Source organism: Vigna unguiculata, chromosome 1 (genome assembly GCF_037176805.1).
Source record: "Vigna unguiculata cultivar grain cowpea cultivar isolate G323 ecotype 2 chromosome 1, ASM3717680v1, whole genome shotgun sequence".
Classification (NCBI taxonomy): domain Eukaryota; kingdom Viridiplantae; phylum Streptophyta; class Magnoliopsida; order Fabales; family Fabaceae; genus Vigna; species Vigna unguiculata.
The window spans coordinates 33267811-33280544 of NC_140792.1; positions in this window are offsets into that span (position 1 = coordinate 33267811).

Below are 12734 nucleotides of genomic sequence, written 5' to 3' on the forward strand. Positions count from 1 at the left end.
TGTTTTAAAATTTTAAAATATTTATTTTAACTTGTTACAAAATTGTTTTAAATAATTTATATACAAATGTTAGAGTTGGTTTAAAAATAAAAAATTTATAAATTTAAATATAAAATTTTAAAACAATTTTGTAAAAGGTTAAAATAAATATATTTAAAATTTTTTTAAAAAATGGACTGAAATGTAATAAAAATAACAAATATATGGACCAAATTGAGATTCAGACAATAATTTGACACGTGTCACCTTACTGACGTGACACGTGGCACAATATTGACGTGACACGTGGCATGAATAATTTAAAAAAAATTAAATTTTTTTTTAAAAAATTTTAAAAAAAATTAGAAAAAAAATCAAAAAAATGTGAAGCTGACACGTGGCATATCCTTAACACCGTTAATATCATACTAACGAAATGGGCCTAATTTTTACATATTTTCAAAAATATGGACCTAATTGAGACTAAAAAAAATCTTAGGACCTATTTGAGATTTTCCAACAAAAACATGGATGAAGGGAGTATTTTAACCTTTAAAATTCAAAAGTATAAACTTATTATAAATGTATGATCTTAAATATTTTCAAATTGTAAAATTTAGAAATATATTGCAGATGATACAATCAATCTAGACCACGCAATTCATCATTCATTTTTCGATTATATATTATAGATTGAGCAATCTAATTTATTTTCAAATTTCACCATCCAAAAATAGTAACAAAAATAAAAGTTATACTAAATTTAGAAATCCAAATTTTCTTTTCCTTTAAAGTTTAGCTCGAATCTCTAAAGGGTTACTACAATTGCATGTTGTTGGAAGGCTAATATTTTAAAAATTCGTTTATAGAAAACATAATTTCACAATTGGTAGTGAAAAAAGGTTGTCTCAGTTGGAAGAAACACAAATTTTAAAGCGTCTTCAAGAGGGACCCAATTCCAACGCATTGACACATTGGTGAGGACATCAAGACTTAAAAAAATGAAACTGTGTTTGGAACACTTAGTTTTAAAACTTCAATATTCTAAAGTAAGTGTTGATGATGTTGAGAATAGCAAAGAAACAAAATCTAGATGATTACAGAAAAAGAAGAACTTAAAGAATGAATAAAGTTTTGAAGGTCAAAAGATGTCGAAGAGACGCCGCCATCATCGCCTCTGGTTTTGATGATTTTTTGAGAGCTTTATTTTAAGTAGTACTGTGTTTATTGTGGGTAACACACATGCATACTTAGTTTCACCATTATGATGATCTTGTCTCTACTTTTTTGTGTGTAATTTTTATTAAACTATTTAAAAGATTACAATAGTTGGCACGATAAATAAATTCCTACTTAGATATTGTTGAACACATTTTTGTATAGTAATAGATAGTCATTTTTTTTTGGTATTTAGTTATTCAAAAACTAGTTTCTTTAGAGAAACGTTAACTAAAAGGCTGTAATTACACTTTATGTATTTATTTAGTCATGTATTTTGCTTGCTTGACCAGTTTTATTTAATATCTATAATGTATGCACTAGAGATAAAATTACTCTATTTTTTGGTTGTTACCGTTTTAATTTTCTTTTCTTTATGTTATATTTGAAGATCTGTTATGTTATCTTAGATTATTTAAGAGTAACTTTTAGGTTATGTTCTTCTTTTTTGTTTTTATAGATTGATCTGGAGGAGAGAGGGAGAGATGGAAAGCATTCGGAGTAAAGTTAATGTTGTTTCTTTTAAAATATTTAAAGGTGATTTTAGAGTGAATTAGGGAGTGAAGTTTGTGTCTCAATTGATTGATGTGACATATTAAAAAAATTAATAGATAAATAAAGTTATGTTACATATCCCTGATATTAAAAGTAATATAAAACAATATAAGAATGATTTAAAATTACTTTTATAATTTTTATTGAATGATCGAAATTGTAAAAAAATTATTTATAAAAAAATGAATAATACAATATATTTGGTATAAAAATAAATTTAACATTTACATACCGAATGTTTACATAGGAAATAAGTTATTTATATGGAGATTTTATATTTTTTTAATAGTAACGAGAATAATTTAATAATTTTTCCTGCATCACCCTTTAATCTTACCATGTATACTAGGATGACATTTCGTAGGAATGCTATTAATCCTCTCTCGTCATCCCCTTCTCCATCATCATGAAAGGAACACGTAACACCTGAAACATATCATATTCCTCTCTTCCTAATCCTTTTGCGCAGTAAATAGAGTTGTCAAAATGGGCCACCCGGTTCGACCCACCACGAGTTGGTCACTTAGTGAGTCAATCCAACCCAACTCACTTATTAGCAAGCTTAAAAAATTCGAACCTGACCTAGTCTACCACGGGTTGGTGGGTTAAACGGATTGATTCACTTAATCAAAAAAATAATTTGTTTTCTTCAATTCTAAAAAAAAACACTAAATTATAATTTTGATTAAAATATAAATAAAGTTAAGGAATATTACAAGTTCATAGGTTCAACTAAAAGTTAAGGTATACAAGTTCAAAGAACTTACTTTCAACTAAAAGAAAATGTACTAAAAGCAAAAAAAAAAAAAAAAGTGGTATTAAGTTGATAACTTTGATTATAGTGTTTACTTTTTGAATTTTTATTTTATATACTTTTACACAATTGTATTTGTTCTAAATATCTATATAAAGTTATATCATTTATTTTGTCAAAAATGGATCAATTCTACTAGTTTAGAGAGAGGATTAGAGAGAAGAGCATTTAAGATTTTCATTTTTTTTAATATAATTTAATATTTAAAATTTATGGGTAGGTTGGTGAGCACGTGTTCAACTTGGGCGAGCCGGGTTCTTAGTGGGCTCGAGTACAATTTTGACCCATATTGAAATTTCTAATTTCTTTTAATCCAATCCGACTCGAACCTGTAGTAGACTGGATTGACTCATAGGTTATGACTAGGGATGTCAACGGGGTGGGTAGGGTAAGGGTAGTAGCTCCCCCATACCCTACCCGCTGAATAAATATCCGCCCCGTACCCGTAGCCATATTTATCGGGTATCTGCCTATTTTTTTTCATATCCACGGGTACCCGCGGGTATTTGCAAAATTATTTAAAAAATAAATATTTAATCATAAATTCAAATAAAATAAAATAAAATACATCATTGTCATAAATTTTAAATAAAGTTCAAATAAACTCAAGTTGATACAAGTCCAAATAATTGTAAAAGTAAATATAAAATGATGTTCAACACAATGAAAATTATTTAATTAGTGCTTTGATCAACAAACTCACTTTCTCCGATTGGTTCTTGAAAAATAAACAAAATAAGCAAATAATAAACCTCAATTACCACATGCCAAGTATTCTTATTTTGTCTCCATCATTTGACAACAAGCATACCATAAATGTCATTGTCTATATAAGGTTTTATGTATATGTCTAATTTCAAAGAAAGGAAAGAGAAAAATGTCAGAGGTGTGTAAGTTTAGCGGGTACTGGTATCCACGGATACAGATACTATGATACCCGTACCCGTCCCGTTAACATGCGGATATTAAAAATACCCGTATCCGCGGGCAACGAGTATCCATTTTTAATATCCATTTTCTACCCGTTGCGGATTTTATCCACTAATACTCGCGGTACGGATTTTATTGACATCTCTGGTTATAACCTATTTTGACATTTCTAAGTTCAAAATGTTAATACATAAGTAAATGTTTAACAACTGATATAAAAAACTATTAATTCTTACCTAAAAAAATGACCTAAAATCGTATGTATAGCTAAATAAATATATATTATTCGTATAACATAATACAAAGATAATGACAGCAAATTTTAGAGTTTTTCTAACGTTCAATTTATAATTTTTATTTTGTATTTTTTATTGTAACGATCCTGATTGACTGCAGATATTATTAAATTAATTATATCATCACATAATACCAATAACATAATTCTAATAAAAGGAATTAAATATATATTGTATTTAGAATTCTCGTGTTTCAAAATTTATTGTATTTATAATATCGTGTTTCAAAATTTTTCACATTCTTAAGAGGGATTTCAAGATACAAAAATATATACATATATACCATCTATTCTAATATTTCAAATCTTTGCAATATCATTACTGTAACACCTCATTTAATTAATAACGTAACTAAAGAAGCGTCACACTGGAATAATATCGTAGCGCAGTCCTGGAGTTTAAACTCACTCCTTACAACATAAGGCACACCACGGTGCCACACAGGATAAACCAGATATAAAGTTAAAAGGAATCGAAGAGATAACAAGGCAAACAAAATACATGGGTCGTGGCCCTAAGAGAAGCCCAACAAAAGAAATAAAACATCAGCTCCAGCCCAGATGGGCTATGCAGCGGAGTCACCGTTCCCCTGTTGACCGCGAGAACCTCTCGCTTCTGCTCACATCAATAATTTTGATGATTATCGCAAAAGAGAAGAATCATACACAAAACAATCAAACGAGCAAAGGGTAAGCTAGAGCCAAAAATCATCTCATCAATTAAATCAGATTCATATTCACAGTTCATCATACATACATCACACAAGCATATCACGACTCCCCAAGCAATACACTACGACTCGACTCGACTCATCCGGATACATATAACCTGGTCGGATTCAGCGGATGCTTGCACTTGTGGTGGATACCTTTGCTCACCCCCGAGCTATGTGCTACAAGTGTTATAATGAATCAATTTTCCCTCACCACAAGGTTAGCCCTTAATGAATTTCGGGCCTCCTACTACTCTCACCACAGGAGTCAGTCCGCTCTAGGTGAGACTAACTGACTCCTTAGAGTGTCAGGATGCAACCTTACCTTGAATCCTTACCTAGTTATACAGATGGGGCACCACCATGGACACCCACTAACAGGGGCCATGGGATTACGTCCCGACCACTGAAGCACGACCCTGGGAATCTCACCTAGAGATCCCTAAGGACTTACGTATTGACACGGACCAAACTTTCTTAATCAATCAAACAGATTTGGCATGCATACATACAATTTATATACATATACGTAAAATTTCTCGCAATCCACCTCTTTCGTTTTCCCAACCAAACCATGCCAACTCATTATTCTCGAACCCAGCGTATGGAACCTTGTCTCATGCCATTACCATGCCACATTGATACCAATCATTTCATGTCTCATGTCGAACTCATGCCAAACTCATCATTTCAATTCCATGAATCATCTCATACAATTATCATGTTCACATCATGTTAAAACTCGCAAATCACAACTCATACACCACCTTATTCATACCTGCCATTTAGTTCATAAACTTAAAGGTAATACTCATACAAGCATGTTGTCCACTTTTAAAATCAAGAAAACATCAAGACCAACCCCTTTCTCGCCCAGCATCTCGCTCAGGCAAAAGGTCTCGCCCAAGCGAGGAGGACCCTCGCTCAGGCGAGCTCCCTTCGCCTAGGCGAGAGCTCGACCTCCAGAATTAGAATCTTGCGCGTGTTCTCGCTTAGGCGAGACGTTCGCTCGCCCAAAAAGTGCAGTGGGTCGCCTGGGCGACCCTTCGTGGAGAAATACACAGGCGAGTCCCTGTTAATCTTGCCTAGGCGAGACAGGCTCGCTTAGGCAAGTTTAACAGACTTCGCCACTGTTCCTCCCTACCATCAACACAATTTCATGCCCAAACAAGAACACAAATCATGTCATACACTCACAGCCACATATAAGCACGGAAATCACAGAACATCATCAAAACTACCATCATTGCACCAAACAATAGGGTTCTAGCTTCCCTTACCTGAAAATAAGCTAGCAAGACAGCCCTACACGCCCTCGACACAGAAGGTAAGAGCACAACAACTCAAGGAAGGAGAACAGCGGCTGGAAGGAAACCAAGAAAATATAGCAGAAGGGGTTATCAAAAGAGTCCCACAGAAACGCCACATAAGAGTTAGTGGAAGCTACAACGAGCTCAGAAATAACTTACATGGAGTGGAGAAGTTGAAGTTCGCTCGGAGAGGGTGACGGCTAACCCTAGCAGAGCTCTGAAACAAAAGGGATAGTGTTTAGGTACGAATTTGCAAAAGTGAGGCTGACAAGGGAACACTAGTAGCTTTAGGGCTTTTGCACCCTATGGGCCAGCCCTTAGACCAAAAGATTAAGGCCAACCCTTACACATTAGGGCAGAAAAGAGAAACTGATTTTAATGGACGTTACAATTATTGCTCACCAGTGTCATCTGCATGTTCCTTTACTCATGCACAACATATTATTATTATTATTATTATTATTATTATTATTATTATTATTATTATTATTATAAGTAGAAAACCACGACATTATACAAAATAAAAGTTAAACTAGTGAAATTCAAAACATAATACACATAACAATTAACATCATGAGCTCAAAACCAACAATTCATATCAATAATCAAATGTCTATATATCACATAACACATCTCTCTTAGCTCAATTCTCATGGCTTAATCATAGATATCTCATTTTACTTCCTAAATACATTTTTAGAGATCGGATTGTAATCATGTTTGTGTTTTTGGGTGAACATATAAATAAAACATTTTAATATAAAACAAGTACAATTGTAATTTTTTATTTAAGTTAGTAATATAATATAATTTTTACTTCAGATAATAATTTTTCCTTAAGATTTTATAAATTTAATGAAAAATGATAAATTTCAATATTAATTTATTATTATAAAGCTTAAAATTATATTTATGATATTACATTACAGAAAACTTTCAAATAGTGACAATTTTTAGTGGCTAATAATTATTAGCAATTATAGTGACCAATTTAGATATCAATTTTCAAAACTAAAAATTATTGTTTACTAAAATAATCATTATTATGAATAAAAATTTATCATTCATCCCTAAATTGGTTTTTAAAATTTGCTAACAAAAAAAATTGGTCACTAAAAATTAGCTATCTACCAAAATGAATTAGTTTGTGAATTAGTCTCTAATTAATTAGTAACTAATTTAGTGACTAATTATAATTTTTTATTTATAATATTAACTATTTTAATAATTAATAACTTTTTATTTTATAAATTAATATTTAAATTAGTCATTCTAGTAACTAATTTTTATTTATAAAATTGGTTTTCTAATAGAAAATTTTCATAACAAAATTTTTATTATTATAATTAATTCAAAAGTAAATAAACATAAACATAAATTCCATGAAGTCACCGCATTTATAAGAAAGTCAAGTAAAAGATTTTAAAGAATAAAAAATATTAATCAAACTGAAAAAAGATAAATAAGATAAAGCTAAATTATATAAAAAAAATTAAAGTACTGATAATATAATAAATAAAATTATTCCTTCTTTGCTAATGTCCAAGTAGTCCAAATTTTATAAGACCAAAGTTAATAATAATTTATATATCTCTCTTTCAATGGATGAGGACATTTTCAGAATAAAACGTCGATTCTAAGAGTAAACGACACCTTAAACGTGTCAACTGATTTATTATCTTATTAAAATATTAAAATGATATATTATTAAACAATAAGATAATATAACAGTAAAAAAAATCAATTATAAAAATTAAATTAAAAAATATAAAATTTGTATACGTCTAATATATAAAAAAATAATGAAAATTTAGTAAAATATCTAAATTTTATGTAAAAATTAAAACTGGATATTTATTTTTTATCTCTCTTGATCGGACTATTTGATTATATGAAGATTTTTGGTTAAATTATCATTTTGGTCCCTCTATTTGTCATGAAATTTCATTTTGGTCCTCACGTTTTTTGTTGTCTCAATTTGGTCCTCATTTTCTCAAAAATGACTCAATTTGGTCCTCACCGTTCACTTTGACCAGACGGTGTTAAAATCAATGTCACGTGTCAATTTCTGTTTTTTTTTTATTTATTTTTTTTGAATTTTTTGAAATTTTTTTTGAATTTTTTTTGAATTTTTTTTATTTTTGACACGTGTCATTTCACTGTTGTGCCACGTGTCAAAGTGACTCAATTTGGTCCCTATATTTGTTTCTAGTTTCAATTTAGTTCCAATTTTTGTAAGAATAAAGCAATATTGTCCCTCCTTAGAGTTCGACTCAATTTAATCTTTGTATACAACTTATGATGATATTATTAATAAAATTGACATTTTTATTAAATATTTATAGAAATATTTTTAAATAATTTTTTTTAGTTTTATTATTAAACAAAGTTAAACCCCAAACTTAATTTCAAAAATTAACAATTTTGTCATCATATATAAAGGCATCAAGTATATCATATTATACAAACTTGGTAAAGATTAAAAATCAAATAACTTATCACACATAAATTTAGGAACTAAATTTCAAGTTCAAAACAAAATCAAAGTCTAATGTTTTGTGTAGAATTTAAAGTTAATTTAAAATATTTATAGAAATATTTAATAAAAACGTTAATTTTAGTAAGAATATCACTATAAAATTTATAAAAAAGTAAATTTAGTGTCAATTTGAGGAAGGACAAAATTGCTTCATTTTTACAAAAATTGGAACTAAATTGAAACTAAAAACAAATATAGGGACCAAATTGAGTCACTTTGACACGTGACACAAGTGTCAAGTGACATGTGTCAAAAAGAAAAAAAAATAAAATAAAAATTTTTAAAAAAATTTTTAAAAAAAATTAAAAAAAAAAAAAAAACAGAAATTGACACGCGGCGTTGACTTTAACATCGTCTGGTCAAAGTTAACGGTGATAGATATGGCAAATAAACCCGTCTCCGTGGGTATTGCCCGAACTCGTCCCCGTTTTGATGGGAAATCCCCGCATTGACTGGATATGGGTATGGGTATGAGGAATCCCTGACTTTTTCAGTTGGGTATGGGGATGGGTATGGGGATGTACATATCCCCGCTATAATACTCGTCCCCGCCATATCTCCATTATCGTTTAAATTATTAAAATATTCACAATTAATTAAGTAACTATATATATATATATATATATATATATATATTCTATTTTTTATTTCTTTTAATTATTTAGTTTGTCATGAAACTCATTCGCATCTCCAATATATTTTTTATCTTATCATAACCTTTATATAATTATGTTAAAATGATGTATGTTAATTAAAAAAAATTTATACCTCACATTTGTATATTTCTATTGTTTTTTAATATTTTTATTTATTATATATTTTTCTTTCACATGTTTATACTCTCAATTTAAGGTAATATAACAAAAATTATTTACTTATTATTATTAATTTTTCTTTAATTTGAAGAACTTTTTTGTTTCATTAAAATATTTTTTGTTATTTTTCAACCATTGAGTATATATGTTGATATTTGAAAAGTTTTCTTAGTTATCTAAGATATTTTTCATCTTATCATACCTTAATTATACATTTGATTTTCTTTGTGCGATTTCTTTCGATAGTCTCTCAAATTATTTATAAAACACACATTTGTTAGTTTTTTAATATTTTTATTTATTGTTTATTTTCATCATGTAAAAAAATATTTCGATATATTCTATCTAATTATTTGTTATTTTATAACTCATTATTAATCATACTGTAATTTTTTCACTTTAATTGTATAAATAACTTTTATTTACTACAATATAAAAATTTAATGTAATTGCTATGAATATTTATTTGTCACTATCCAACATATATTGAAGTTCAAAAGATACAAAATCTATGTCAAAATTTTATTATTATGTTTATTATTTGTTCTTTGTGTCATTTTGATCAAGTGATGTATTATAATTTTTATTAGTGTATAAAAAAGATATTCATTAGAATTAAAAAAATTGAAGTAAACAAACATTTAAAATATATTTTAATTTGAATATTTGTTTCCTTTTATATTTTTGGTTAAAATACCTTTTTGGTCCCAATTTTCGTCAAGTTTTTTCAAATAAGTACTAATTTTGGTTTTGTGTTCAAATAGGTCCTAATTTTCGTCAATTTTGTCAATTGAGTCCTTTTTTGCTAACACCGTTTAAATCATTAACGACCATGAACAGTGACTGCCACGTGTCACTTCGTGGTTTTTTTGATTTTTTTTTATTTTTTATTTTTTAAAATTTTTTTTAATTTTTTTTAAAATTTTGTTAATTTTTTTTTAAATGTACACGTGTCAACCTAGGACTGTGCCACGTGTAACTTCGTGATTTTTTTGAATTTTTTTTAAATTTTAAAAAAAAATTAATTTTTTTAATTTTTTTTTTAAATGTCCACGTGTCAACCCAGTAGTGTGCCACGTGTCAAAGTCAATATTCTAAATTCAATTTGGTCCCTATATTTGTTATTTTTGTTCAATTAGGTCCCAATTTTTGTTAACATTAACCAATTTGTTCCCTCTCCAAATTAAAACCAAATTTAATATTTATATTAAAATTCATATTTTTTATTAAATATCTTTATATAATACATTAAAATTCACATCATTATAACTTTGATATAAAAATTAAATTTGGTCACATCTTCTATAGGGACCAAATTGGTTAATCTTAACAAAAATTAGGACCTAATTGAACAAAAATAACAAATATAGGGACCAAATTGAATATAGAATATTGACTTTGACACGTGGCACACTACTAGATTGACACATGGGCATTTAAAAAATAATTCAAAAAAATTCAAAAAAAATTCAAAAAAATAAAATAAAAAATTCAAAAAAACCACAAAGTGACACGTGGCACACTCTTGGGTTGACACGTGTACATTTAAAAAAAATTAAAAATAAAAAAATTCAAAAAAACCACGAAATGACACGTGGCAGTCACTGTTCATGGCCGTTAATGATTTAAACGGTGTTAGCAAAAAAGGACACAATTGAACATAATTGATGAAAATTGGGACCTATTTGAACACAAAACCAAAATTAGGACTTATTTGAAAAAACTTGACGAAAATTGGGACCAAAAAGGTATTTTAACCTATATTTTTTTGAAATATTTTTTAATTTTATCAACTAAGTTTCATCAATGTTGTAGTTTGCAAATTTAATAAATGTTTTGATTGTCATGAAATTTTATTTGGTATTCTAATATAAAATGTAGACAATTATAATTTATTTCAAAGTATTTGATATGAAAGAAACAATCATCCTCCTAATATTGAATATTTGATAATATTATGTTTTCTTTACCGTAATTTTTTTTTCTTTTATAAAAATTAATATTGAAATAGTTAGAACACGGGTACGGGTATGGGTACGAGATTATACCCGTTATCCGGTGGGGATGGGGATGAGACAAAAGTTTGATACCCGTTGGGTTTGGATATGGGGATGAGGATGAATTTTTTATGCGAGGATGGGTATGGGATAGCGAAACCCGTCCCCGCTCCGTTGTCATCCCTAAACGGTGAAACCAAATTGAGTCATTCTTAAGAAAATGAGAACTAAAAAACGTGAGGACCAAAATGAAATTTCATGACAAATAAAGACATCAAAAGAGTAATTTAACCAAAAAAAATTTTTTATTCAATTTTGTAGGTGTTATGCTCATAATCTCTTTCATCGACGCTACTTTAAAAAATCGATAAACTATATTTACACTCTGTACAATTTCAGAAACGGGAAGAATGAAAAAATGAATAAAATAAAAAGAAAATAAATTAAATATTTTGTTAAAAAACCCATAGATAAGTCAATTATTAACAGGTTCCTTCATACACTAATGGCGTAATCAATTGTTTTTGACAGAAGTGACTGTTTATTCTTCATTCATGCGATGGCTTTGAAACAGTCTCCTTATTCCTTCCACGCTCTTTCTTCTTTATTATTATCTCATTTCTAGTTACACATTTTATTTATAATTAAATGAAATAAAAACTAAAAAATTAATTAGGTGTTTTATATTAATTGTAATAGATTAATGAAAAGAAACACCACAACGTACAAATAAAAGTAATCAATAACTTTGTCAAAGATTATTGAAAATAATTTCGATTTGAAGTCAATCAAAATATTATTATTAAAATTAATTAGAGGTGTTATCTGTTTTAAAATTTGTAACTTTTACCTAATTAAAAAATATATGAGATGTTGAGAAAAAAATATATATTTAAATATTGTGAGAGAGGTTTTAAATTTCAAATCTGATAATATATAAATATTAATTAACTCTAAAAGGTGTTATGTCAAGAAACTTGGTATAATAATAAAAATTATATGAGTATATAATATAGGTAACCGAAGGTGGAAAAGCTTTAAAATATAAATTTAAAATTTTGGTACCTATTTTTTTATTACTTTTGACCCTTTGTTTTTCAAATGTTTTTTGAATTGGCCATGCAAGAAAAGAATCTATATCTTAAGATGAGAAGAATAATGATGATTGGGGCTGATTAATAAATAATTAACATGAGTATTCATCATAATTTTGACTAACCTTGAATTTGAGTAGACATATGGGAAAAATGAGGTGGATGTTGATTTGATGCTCACGCGCTCAAAGGCGCGTTTAATATGGTTGTTCCGCGCACTTCATAAGACAATTTCCAAACGCAAAGGAAGAAAAGAAATATTGCAATATTCATTTTGTATTTTTCTTTTTGCGGATTTTTTTCTAATTGTTTAAAAAAAGAATCAATTCCTACGAAAAAAAAAATTGTTTTGTTTCAGCTTTATTCGATGCGTCTTGGTTGAGGTATAATATAAAAATAGTATAGAAAAAGTTAGTTCCAAACAGTTTTACTGTTTTAAAATAAATTTAAATGTATTTTTTAGACATTACTCTCG